At 40.5% G+C, this 12,838-nt stretch overlaps 1 protein-coding gene across 9 annotated transcripts in view; it reads left to right on the top strand.

Moving 5' to 3' along the window:
- Window positions 1-12,838, top strand: part of LOC144686660 (serine/threonine-protein kinase tousled-like 1) — a 184,622-nt gene that overhangs the window by 52,208 nt on the left and 119,576 nt on the right. The window contains exon 1 of one of the 9 annotated variants that reach the window (XM_078552156.1): window positions 3,330-3,466. The exons of the other annotated variants lie outside the window; for them this stretch is intronic. The gene's annotated coding sequence lies outside the window, so the exon portion shown is untranslated. Of the gene's footprint in view, window positions 1-3,329; window positions 3,467-12,838 lie in introns of those variants that run through there. 9 annotated transcript variants of the gene reach the window in all.

Below are 12,838 nucleotides of genomic sequence, written 5' to 3'. Positions count from 1 at the left end.
AATGCACCTGAGTCAAGTGAGTTGGAATCAAATGTTGGCAGAAAGGATGGCAGCTGAATAATGGGCCACCTTCAGAGAAAAGGTATTGCAGGCAATGTCAAGGTATATTCCCTTGAAAGAGAAAAGCAGGACAAATAAATCCAGAGCGCCCTGAATGACAAAAGAGATAGAGGTGAAGATGGAAAGGAAGAAGTGCACGTACGACAGATGTCAGGTAGAAATGACAATGAAGAATCAGGCTGGAGATAGGAGAACCAGAGGGGAAATGAAGGAACTAATAAGAAAAGCAAGAAGAGAGCATGTAAAGAGGCTGGCAGCTTTAAAAAAAAAGGAATCCCAAGGTCTTCTATAAGCATGTAAATAATAAAAGGGTGGTAAAGGAAAGATGAGGGCCAGTTTGGAACAAAAAAGGATACTTGCATGTGGAGGATGGAGGAATAGCGGAGGTATTGAACGAGTACTTTTCATCTGTCTTTACCAAGGAAGAAGTTGCTACCCAGGCCGAGGTGAGAGAGGGGGTAAATGGTACACTACAAGGACTTTAAATTGAGAAGGAGGAAGTGTTAGAAAGGCTATCTTTACTTAAAATAGATTAGGTACCAGGACCGGATGAGATGCATCCAAGGATACTGCGAGAAGTGAGTGTGGAAATTGCAGAGGCACTTGTGACAATCTTTCAGCCTGCAACTACAGACCAGTCAGTTTGACCTCAGTGGTAGGGAAACTTCTAGAAACTATAGTTTGGGATAAAATCACTTCGACAAGTGCAGGATAATTAAGGAAAGCCAGCATGGATTCATTAAAGGAAAATCATGTTTAACTAACTTGCTGGAGTATTTTGAGGGGGTAACTGAGAAGGTTGATAAAGTAAACGCTGTTGATGTGGTGTATATGGATTTTGAAAAGGCATTTGATACAGTGCCACACAACAGACTTGTGAGCAAAATTCTAAGCCATGGAATAAAAGGGAAAGTAGGCACTTGGATAAGAAATTACCTGAGTGGCAAGAATCAGAGTAATGATAAATGGTTGTTTTTCAGATTGGAGGAAGGTTTGTAGTGGAGTTCCCCAGGGTTCAGTGTTGGGACCCTTGCTCTTCCTGATGTATATTAATGACCTAGACTGTGGTGTGCAGGGCATGATTTCAAAATTTGCAGATGATATGAAGATTGGAAATGTTGTCCACTGTGATGAGGATAGTCTTGAACTTCAGAAGGACATAGGTATGTTGGTGGATTGGGCAGACAAATGGCAGATGATGTTCAATGCAGTGAAGTGTGAGGTGATCTATTTGGCAGGAAGAATATGGTGAGACAGTATAAAATAACGGGAGAGCTTCTAAATGAAGTGCAGGAACAGAGGGACCTCGGTGTATATGTGCATAGGTCATTGAAGATGGCAGGGTATGTTAAGAGAGCAGTTAATAAAGCATATAGTATCTTAGGTTTTATTAATAGGGGCATTGAATACAAGAGTAAGGAGGTCATGTTGAACTTGTACAAGACACTTGTTAGGCCTCTTCTGGAGTACTGTGACCATACTTGAAGAAGGATGCGAAGGCATTGGAGAGGGTACAGAGGAGATTCACATGAATGATTCTAGGGATAAAGAACTGAAGCTATGAGGATAGATTGGAGGAGTTAGCACTCTTTTCTGTGGAGAAAAGAAGGCTGAGAGGAGACTTGATAGAGGTATTCATGATCTTGAGGGGTATGAACAGGGTAAATAGTGAGAAACTGTTCCCACTCAAGAGCATCAAGAACTAGAGGCCACGGATTCAAAATAGTTGGCAAAAGGAGTAAATGTGATGTGAGGAAATTTTTTTTTCACCCAGAGGGTGGTTGGAGTCTTGAACAAACTTTCTGAAAGGGTGGTGGAGGTAGGTTCAATTGGGGGTATTCAGAAGGGAATTGGATTGCTATCTGAAAAGAAATAATGTGTAAGGTTATGGGGTTAAGGCAGGGGAGTGGGACTAGGTGGAATGCTCTTTCAGACAACGGATACAGACTCAATGGACTGAATGGCCTCCTTCTGCACTGTAAAGATTCTGTGAATTTTGCTAAGGCTCCTTGATGTCAAGGACAGTCACTTTTAGCTCATCTCTTGAGTTCATCTCTTATCCATGTTGGACCAAGGTTGTAATGAAGTTTGGAGCTAACTGGCCCTGTCAAAAGCCAAACTGAGCATTGGTGAGCAGGTTATTGCTCAGTACTTGATAGCAGTGTTGATGAACCCTTCCGTCACCTTGTTGATTGAGAGTAGACAGGGACTGATGGAATTGGCTTCTCCAGTCTTTTTTGTGGACAGGACACACCTGAGAGGGGAAAATTGCCCTGGCATTTGCCAGCTGTGGCTGTGCTAGAACAGCTTGACTAAGGGTGCAGCTAGTCCTGGAGCTCGTCTTCAGTACTGTCAGAGCTCACAGTCCTCTCTTCATATCATGTGGAGTGGACTGAATTGTCTATTGACTGGCATCTATCTGGTGGGGACTTCAGGAAGAAGCCCAGATGGAAAATTTACTCAGCACTTCTGGCTGAAGATGGTCGTAAATGCTTCAGCCTTGTCCTTCGCACTGACGTGCTAGGTTCCTGCATCATTTGGAACCTCCTTCTCCTGTTAGTTGTTTAATTGTCCACCATCATGACTAAATGTGGCAGGACTGCAGAATTTTGATCTGATCTCTTGGTTGCATGAGTGTAACTACAGCAGGTTGACGCCTCATTTTTAGCATGCTCCCAGCATGTTCGTTTAAACTCCTCATTGAACCAAGGTTGGACCCCTGACTTGATAGTCATGGTCGAGTGAGGGATATGCTGGGCCATGAGGTTACGGATTGTGGTGGAATACAATTCTGCTGTTGCTGATGGCTTTCTGTGTCTGTTCTGAGTCATCCCATTTAGCACAGTGATAGTGTCACAAAAACGATGAATGGTGTTCTCGGTGTGAAGAGATGGGATTTCGTCCACACAAGGACCGTGCCGAGGTTAATCCTACCAATACAGTCATGGGCGGATGCATCTGCAACAGGTAGTTTGGTGAGGAAGAGGTCAAGTAGATTTTCCCCTCATGTTGGTTGACCTGCTAAGGGCCCAGTCTGCCAGATATGACCTTCAGGCCTCAGCCATCTTGATCAGTAGGGTGCTACTGAGCCACTCTTTGATTGTGGACATGACTTCCTCCAAGCAGAGTACATTCTGTGCCCTTGCTACCCTAAGTGCTTCTTCCAAATGGTACTCAACATGGAGTAGGGAGGGTGGTAGGAGGTAATGAGCAGGAGGTTTCCTTGCTCATGTTTGACCTAATGCCATGAAACTTCATAGGGACTGGAATTGGTGTTGAGGACTCCCACAACCACTCCCTCGTGACTGCATGCCACTGTGCCGCCACTTCTGTTGGGTCTGTCATGCTGATGGTACACGAGATACCCAGGGATTGTGATGGAGGAGTCTGGGGCATTGACTGTAAGGTATGATTCCCTGATTATATCTATGTCAGGATGTTGCTTGACTAATGGGCACAATTTGGCACTAATGCCCAGAGTCCACTAGGCAGAATGTGCATTTGTCATTTTCCAGTGCATAGGTCGATGCCAGGTGGTCCATCTGGTTTTATTCTTCTTCAACTTTGCTTTAACTTTTCTGTAGCGGTTTGATGCAACTGAGTGGCCATTTCAGAAGGCTGTTAAGAGTCAACCACATTGCTTTAGTATGGGGTCACGTGTAGGCCGATGCAGGTAAGGACAGTGGATATCTTACCCTTAAAGGTAGTCCAGTAGTTTCAGGATCATTGTCAATGAAACTAGCAATTTTTTCCAGATTTATTAATTAATTGAATTGAAATTCACCCAGCTGCCATGGGATTTAAACTCACGTCTCCGGAGCATTAACCTGGGTCCCTAGATTACTGATTCAGTATCATTACCAGCATGCTCCTCCATATTGCCTGCAAAGACTTCTTTTCCTGCTCATGCAATGTTACTCTGGAGTCTTCCAAGGATTTATCCTTGATCCTCCTCCTATTTCTCATCCACAAGCTAGTCCCTGGCAACGTCAGCCAAAAACATAATGTCAGTTCCACTTGTATGCTGACGACACTCAGCTCTACTTCACGACCACTTCTCTTGACCCCTACTCTGTCTCAGATTCGTCATGTTACTTCTCCAGCATCTGGTATTGGATGAACAGAAATTTCCCCCAATTAAATATTGACAAAATCAAAGTCATTGGCTTTGGTCCCCAGCACAAACTTAATTCTCTAGCCCCATACTCCAACCCTCTCCCTGGCCGCTGTCTTGAGGCCGAACCAGACCAGCCGCAACATTGATGTCCTATTCAACCCTGCAGTAAGCTGCTGACTGCATCACCAAGACTGCCTAATCCACCTCTCTAATATTGCCCATTTCCACCTGGCCTCAATTCATCAGCTTCTGAAACTCTCACCCAATCCTTTATTATCTCTGAACTTGACTATTTCAATACTCTCCTGTTTGGCCTCCCACCATGCGTCCTTTTGAACTCATTCAAAACTCTGCTGACCATATCATAACTTGGAAAAAGTCTTGTCCATCCATCCATCCACCCTGTGTTTGCTGAACTACATCGGCTCCTGGTCCGGTAGCGCCTTGATTTTAAAATTTGTTTTCCATGTTTCTGTCTTTCTTTGTAACCTCCGCAAGCCCTAGAACCCACCTGAGACCTCGGCTCCTTCAGCCTGTTCTGAAGGCTTTGGGATCATACCAGTGCCACATTTATTGGTTGAGATTCAAACCAATAGCTCAATTATGGTGGTGTGCAGCACACACCAGTGTTAAAATATGTTCTTATATTGATACATTTTAAGCAAACCTGATAAAAGATGTCCATTTGGACTATGATAAGTTAGAAATTATACCTAGGTGCATTTTTATCCTCTCTTAAGCAGTTACTTAAGATGGGGACTGTATGGTTTAAGTCATATGTCTTATGAGCTCCTAGGTTTGTACCTTTAATATAACAGCATGAGGAATTCCTACCTGTGCATGGGAAATTGTTGATACTTTAAATATTGTTTTTGCACCTTACCAAAAGCTTGGTCCAAATGTCATCCTACTGTTCTGCATCTTCCATGATTCTAAGACTGGTGGATGATTAAGAACAAGAACAAAGAACAAAGAAAAGTACAGCATAGGAACAGGCCCTTCAGCCCTCCAAGCCTGCGCCGATCATGTTGCCTGTCAACTAAAACATTTTGCACTTCCAGGGTCCGTATCCCTCTATTCCCATCCTATTCATGTATTTGTCAAGCTGCCTCTTAAGCTTTCTGATTTGAAGCTAGAATGTTACTGGAGTTTTCCATTTAAAATTGCCAGATGTTTTGCATCTTCAGTGTCCAGTTGGATGCATATTACTGATATTACAAGAATGACCGTACTTCGAAAGTACTTCATTGGCTTTGAAGTGCTTGAGGACATCCTGTGATTGTGAAAAGTGCTATATGAATACAAGTTTGTTTGCTTTACTCATTGAAAACAATCTGGCATCTGAAGCTTTTTCGTGGTTTAAGAATCTAAAATTTGGAATGCTTATTCTTTGATGCCTTTGTATCGTACAGAGTCATATATGGCACAGAAGGAAGCCATTCGGCCCATTGAGCCCATGCTGGCTTGCCACAGAGCAATCCAGTCAGTCTGACTCTCCGCTATAGCGGCGTATGGTGCTTAGTTTAACGAATCATACCCTTGGATTTTGCACTGTTGTTTCATGTGATGACACTTTGCTGTGAATGGTGAAAATGTGATAAACGTGATTCAAAACAATAGCCTTCACCTTGGACTTTAACATCAGCCCAGACTAATGAGATATAAGTTTCTTACTTAAGTTTGTGAAAAATAATTTAAATTGGTCTTGATTCAGTTCATTTCATAACAAGTTTAGGCAGTCTTCAGAGAAGCCACAAAGATGACTGGTATGGGAGCAGTTATGCTAGTGTTGGAAAAGATTTCCTTTCTATGCTTTGGATAGAAGCATTTCATTTTGGGCTATGGAAAGGGAATTTATACTGTACCAAAACCATACTGTTCTCTGGACTGAAAATCTTCATGCTGATTTTTCAGCACGAGATGGAAAAACAGTGTTTTGTTTTAGCTATCATTGACAGATTAATTTTTTTCCATTCGAAGAAAGCAAAGTAATGGATGAAATTAGCCCAAAGATGTTTCATATTGCTCTGCTGCAAACTGCAGCTGCTGTAAAATCCATCCAAATGCACAATGGGTAAATAAAACACTTTTCAAAATTTCCAATAATTTTGACATTAACTATTGTTAAATGGAATAAATTCCCAATGCTTTTGATTGGGCATTGTTTCACAAGCACACAGATTCCCATTTTGTTGGGCCTGTGAAGTGTCTTGTATTGTTTAACACCAAGTTTTAGTTGATGTAGATGTGCCTGCCTATGATAGTATTATGCTTGAGTGAGCACGCATGGCAAAATCAATTGTAAGGGAATAAAAAAAATGCTGCGTGCATCTTTTCTGTATTTTGCTGAACCAGCTTTAAATATTTATGCTGAGAAGTTGAGAAAAATGACCTTGACTTGAGTAGAAAGTTAGTTATTAGAGGTTAACCCAGGTAACTGAACACTGTGGGGAGCCAAGAAGTATAAAATAGATTGTTGTCCACTGTTGGCTTGTTACATAAGATATGAACCCTTGCAAAACTGAGAGCAGGTTGAATGCGGAAAAATACTGTAAATGATGACGAATCTGCTGTGATGAGATGATTCACGGCAAATTGAATGACACCTATCAGTGTACAGATCTGATTCAGAAAGTTTAAAAAGATGAAGGCAGAACAGGCAATTCAGTATTATTTGTTGCTTTATTTTGCTATCCTATCACTTACATAATCATGAATTCTCTGAAGCAGTGCCTATTGATTTCAGTAGCAGGTTGGTTAAATGTAGATTTAAGGTACATTTTTTAACTGGTTAAAAACAATGTACTTGCAAGTGGGCTTCATAACACAATCTTCCCTTTTAATTGACATTTGCTTTATTATACATAGAGTTGTCAAAGCTTTGAGGACCTAAGTGTATATTGGAACTGGCATAATGTAGATTCATCAGAATGATACTGGGGCTTAAAGGGTTAAATCAAGAGGACTGATTACATAAAGTAGATTTTATTATCCTGGTGGGTTTAACTGGTTGAGAGGATGATGTAATCAAGTCCTTTAAAATGATAAAGGGATTTGATAGGGTAGAAACAGAAAACTTCTTGCCTCTAGAGGAATCCAGAACATAGAACTGCATAGAATATACAGCACAGGAACAGGCCATTTGCCCAAATCATGCGTACTGACATTTATGCTGTACTCGAGTCTCGTCCTGCATTTAACACCATTAGCATAACCCTACTAGTCCTGTTAATAGTGAAGTTTTTTTTCTTCGGAGCTGCGTGAATTTTCAGCATCAGCGATGTGGTTTTTCTTTCCCTCCATTACGTTTCAACACCACTGTTACTGAAATGCCTTACTTAGTCCCAAATAATCTGACATCACAAAGGGAAAAATTTAGCCTAAGGTGTATTGGATGTTTTTGTTTAAAACAATGGAAATTACTTTATAGTAGAAAACCAAAAGTACTGTTTCCATGTAAGATCGTTAATGTTCCTTTAGCATGGCTCCTCACAAACCATTATAGCTTTCTGTTGTAATGTGAATCAAAAGAAAGAAAAACTCTCATTTAAATGGTGCCTTGCACAACTTGGGATATCCCAAAGCACTGCACAGCCAATGAACTACTTTTGAAGTGTAGTCACTGTTGTAATGTAGGAAATGTGGCAGCCAATTAGTGGACAACAAGCTCCCACAAACATTAATGTGATAATAATCAGATAATCTGTTTATTTAATTATGTTGATTACAGGGTAAATATTGACAAGGACACTGGGGTTAACTGCTCTACTTTTCCCTGAAATGGTGAATTGGAATCTTATATGTCCACCTGAGAAAGCAGATGGAAGATTGGGGGGGGGTGCGGCAGTGGCATGAGTATAACATCTCATCCAAAGGATGGCATCTCTGAGGGTGCGGCATACCCTCAGTACTGCACTGGAACGTAAGCCTAGGTTTTTGAACTTGGGTTTCTGGAGTGGGACATGAGCTCTCAACCTTCTGATTTGGAGGTGAGTTCTACCAACTGTGCCACAGCTGGCACATTACAATAGTGCCTGCAACTTGCTGGTTTTAACCTCACATGTCATCCTAAGACTGACCTGATTCAGCATCTTATAAATGACTGTGATAGAACAATGATGTATCCAAAAAAATGTGAAATCAATTTAGATTCACATTACAGGTTTTGTATGCCTTTAAACTAACATCTCAGAGCATGGATGCTGAAGTACAACTTAGGATGTATTTCAAGCAGCTAAATAGCTTTCATTGTGCATTTACACTACAGGTATGGATGGTATGGGTTGCAGCTAAGCAGAACCTCTTTGGCTTGAATTACAATTTTGCCCAGCATTGATCTCTGCTTACGCGGATATGCTGCAGCTTAAATGTCGGTGTAAAGCAGAAATACTAAAATTACTGTTTAAACGCCCCAAAATTCAAGAGTAGTGACCAAAAGGAAAAGTTGCAATGCTGAAAATCTGAAATATAGAACATGAAAGTGCTTCAAATATAGAACAGGCCTATCAGCATCAACAACAAGAAGAAAATAGCTTAACCGTTCTTTCCTGAAATGCTATGGCGTCATTTATTATTTTTAAAACACTGATGAATGATGTTTTCACCCTTGCATTTTATGTTTTATTTCCAGCTCAAGGAGTGTTTCTTCTGAAATAATTATTTTCAGATTTGTGTACACAAACACAACTTCAATTATATAATGTCTTTAAAATGATAAAACACCCTAAGGTGCTTCACAGGAGTGTTATCAAACAAAATTTAACACAATTTGACATAAACAAAGAATCTAATTATTCATTAAAAAAATGACAACTCTTGCAATTTGCCAATATATTAATTAAAATTGTTACTTTTGCACAGAGATATGTCAAGTAATTTACTATTCCATTGACATGTTAGTATTTTTTAATGCACTATACATTTTAGAGGGTAACTGCTATGATGCTGTTTCCCCTGGCTGGAGAATTTAGAACTAGTGGACATCCTCTCAGGTAATGGGTCAGCCATTTTGGACTGAATAAGAAATATCTTCACTGAGGGCTGTGAATATTTGGAATTCTCTACCCTAGAAGGCTGTGGATGATTGGCTATGGAGTTTTTCAAAGCTAAGATTAATAGATTTCTGAATTCTGAGGGAATCGAAGGATCTGTGGTTGGTGAGAAAGTAGAGTTGAAGTCAAGGATCAGTCATGATCTTGTTAAATGGCACAGCAAGCTGGAAGGGGCCATTTGGCCTTCTCCTACTGTTTCTTACGTACTTCTGTGTTCAGTTAGAATTTTTGCTTGAGCTCAGGTAATTGAGACAAAATGTAGGTTGTTACCATGCTCATAGACTCATTGAAACTTACAGTTCAGAAGGAGGCCATGTGGCCTGCATTACTTGTACTGGCCCTGTGAAAGAGCAGTTTTGTATGTAGTCCCATACCCATGCTTTATATTCATAATTCTAAAAGTGCTTCATCCTCAAGGACCTGTCCAACTCCCTTTTTAAAATTATTTATGGACTCAGCTGCCATCACCTTTTTAAGGTAGAGCATTCCAAATCCTACTAACTCTGAGTGGAAAGTTTTCTCTTCATCTTTCCTTTAGATCTTTTGGTAATGAATTTATCTCTGATTTCTGGTTAATGAGCCACTCACAAAAGGAAAAAGTTTTCTCCATCTTTCAATATCTAAGAGGTTTTCACGATGACAGGTTATCTCTTAACCTTCTTGGTTCCAAGTCCTAACTTTTCTGACTTCTCCTAATAACCAAAGTCCCTTAACTCTGGCCCTGATAAACCTCCCCTGTATCGTTTAAGGTCATTGCATAATTCCTGAAGTGTGATACCTATAATTGTCCAAAATAGCCCTTGGTCTCACCAGCAATTTATAAAGTTCTAGCAGTATCTCTTGCTTTTATATTCAGTGCATCTGTTTAAATACCTAAGTAACCCATATGCTTTTTTTATAACCACCTGATCAACTTGTCCTGCCACCTTTTAAGGATTTGTGTACAAGGTCTCTGCCCATCTACACTTTTCAAAATCGTAACATTTATAGTGCACTGTTTTTCACATTCCCCCCAATGTGCATCGTTGAATGCCATCTGCCATGCTGTCTTTGTAATCCTGAAGAACACAACTATTCTCAATCACTGTATACTGCTATGCTCAGTTTTGTATCACTGCAGTATTACGCTGCTGCATACCAGAGTTGTAAGTTGTCCATAAAATTTGAGGGTTAACAGCACTGACCCTTGGAATACCACCACAAAGTACCTCCCTGTCTCAAAAACATTCACCCACTACCACACATGTTCCTTGGTCCAGTGTAGTTAAAATTTCTTCAGTAACTTTGTTATGTAATAAATTCACATGCTAAGGATCATGGGTAAATGCTTAAAAATGAAAAATGAAATAACTTGAGGGATAAAAAATTAAAGGGGATGCAGAGTATATCCATTTTTTAGCTGAGGCTGAATTGCCACAGAGGATTTCAAATCCTGACCCCAAACAAGCATAGGAGGAGGCCCTTCATCCCCTCAAGCCTGTGCTTCCATTCAATGAAATTATACCTGTTTTATGTCTTAACACCATCCACCTGCCTTGGAAACACTTTTTATATTCTGGTTTAGAAAAAAATTGATCAATCTCCGATTTAAAATTATTAATTGAGCAAGCATCTATGTTTTTTTGTGGGAGAATGGCACATCTCAATCACCTTTTGTGTGAAGAAATGTTTCCTAACTTCTCTTCTGAATGGCTTGTCACTGATTTTAAGGCTATGCCCCCCCCTGTACTAGATTCCCCCACCTATTGAAAAGTTTCTCACTAGCTACCCTCTCAATTTCTTTCAAAATCTTAAAAGCCTTGCTCAAATCACCCTTATCTTTCTATATTTCAGGGAATACAAGCCTATTTTATGTAATCTCTCCTCATATGCTATAACCCTTGGAGTACTGGTGGCATTCTGGTCAATCTGTGATGTATTCCTTCCAAGGCCATTGTATCATTTAAGGTGCAGTGTTCATCTTTGAGCACCTCTCATTCTTCATCTATAGTTTTATCCAATAACAGTTTGAACCAATTTGCTGTCATCAGTTTCTGTGTCAGACTATTAATGTTAAGCTTGCCAAAATCTAGAATCTTAGTAAATGTTAAGTTTCTCCTTTTTGAACCTACCATTAAATTCAATCATATTATAATGACTGTTAGATAAATGTCCCCTTACTGTTAACTAAATCAGGTTCATTACAAAATCTGGTATGGTAGTGCTTTTGTTGATAAGGAAAAAGTGGAACCTATCAGAGATGAAGATGGAAACTTGTGTGTAGATGCAGAGGCTGTGGGAAGGGTTTTGAATGAATATTTTGTCTCCGTGTTTACAAAGGAAAGGGAGGATGTAGGTATAGTAGTCCAGGAGGAACACTGTGAGATATTGGACGGGCTAGTCATAAAGAGAGAGGAAGTACTCGAAGGGTTGAAATCCTTGAAAGTTGATAAGTCACCAGGGCCAGATGGTTGTTTCCGAGGCTGCTGAAGGAAGTCAGGGAAGAGATAGCAGATGCTCTGAGGATGATTTTGCAATCTTCACTAGATACAGGGGAGGTACCGGAGGACTGGAGAAATGCAAACATAGTTCCGTTGTTTAAAAAGGAATCAAAGGAAATGCCAAACAATTATAGGCCAGTTAGTCTTACATCGGTGGTGAGCAAATTAGTAGAATCAATCCTAAGAGATAGGATTAACTGCCATGTGGAAAGGCATGGACTAGTCAGGGATGGTCAGCATGGATTTGTTAAAGGAAGGTCTTGCCTCACAAATTTGATTGAATTCTTTGAGGAAGTGACAAGAAGGGTTGATGAAGGTAGCGCAGTGGATGTTGTTGTGTACATTGATTTTAGCAAGGCATTTGACAAGGTCCCACATGGCAGATTGGTCAGGAAAGTAAAAGCCCATGGGATTCAGGGTAATGTGGCAAACTGGATAAAAGGTTGGCTTTGTAACAGGAAACAAAGAGTAATGGTTGATGGATGCCCTGGTGTTCCACAGGGCTCAGTATTGGGACCCTTGCTGTTTGCGTTATATATTAACGATTTGGATGTGAACGTTGGGGGGCACGATTGGGAAGTTTGCAGATGACACAAAGATTGGCCGAGTAGTGGATAGTGTAGAGGATAGCCATAATCTCCAAAACGATATAGATGGGTTGGTGGAGTGGGCAGTAAAGTGGCAGATGGATTTTAGCATAGAGAAGTGTGAGGTCATACATTTAGGGAGGTCAAACAGTTACAGGGATTACACAATAAATGGGAATATACTAAGAGGGATAGATGAAGTGAGAGATCTTGGCGAACAAGTACACAGGTCCCTGAAGACAGCAGTTCAAGTAGACAAGGTTGTAAAGAAGGCATATGGAATGCTCTCCTTCATTGGCAGAGGTATTGAATATAAAAGTAAGGATATAATGTTGGAATTGTATAAAACACTGGTGAGGCCATAACTGGAGTATTGTGTGCAGTTCTGGTCACCACATTATAGGAAGGACGTAATAGCTCTGGAGAGAGTACAGAGGAGGTTTACAAGAATGTTCCCTAGGGTTAGAAAAGTGTAGCTACGAGGAGAGATTGGATAGGTTGGGGTTATTTTCCTTAGAACAAAGAAGGCTGAGAGGTGACTTG

The sequence above is a fragment of the Cetorhinus maximus genome, chromosome 11, assembly GCF_964194155.1.
Source record: "Cetorhinus maximus chromosome 11, sCetMax3.hap1.1, whole genome shotgun sequence".
Taxonomy (NCBI): Eukaryota; Metazoa; Chordata; class Chondrichthyes; order Lamniformes; family Cetorhinidae; genus Cetorhinus; species Cetorhinus maximus.
Note: the sequence above shows the minus strand (reverse complement) of the source record. Positions and strands in the feature narration are given on the sequence as shown.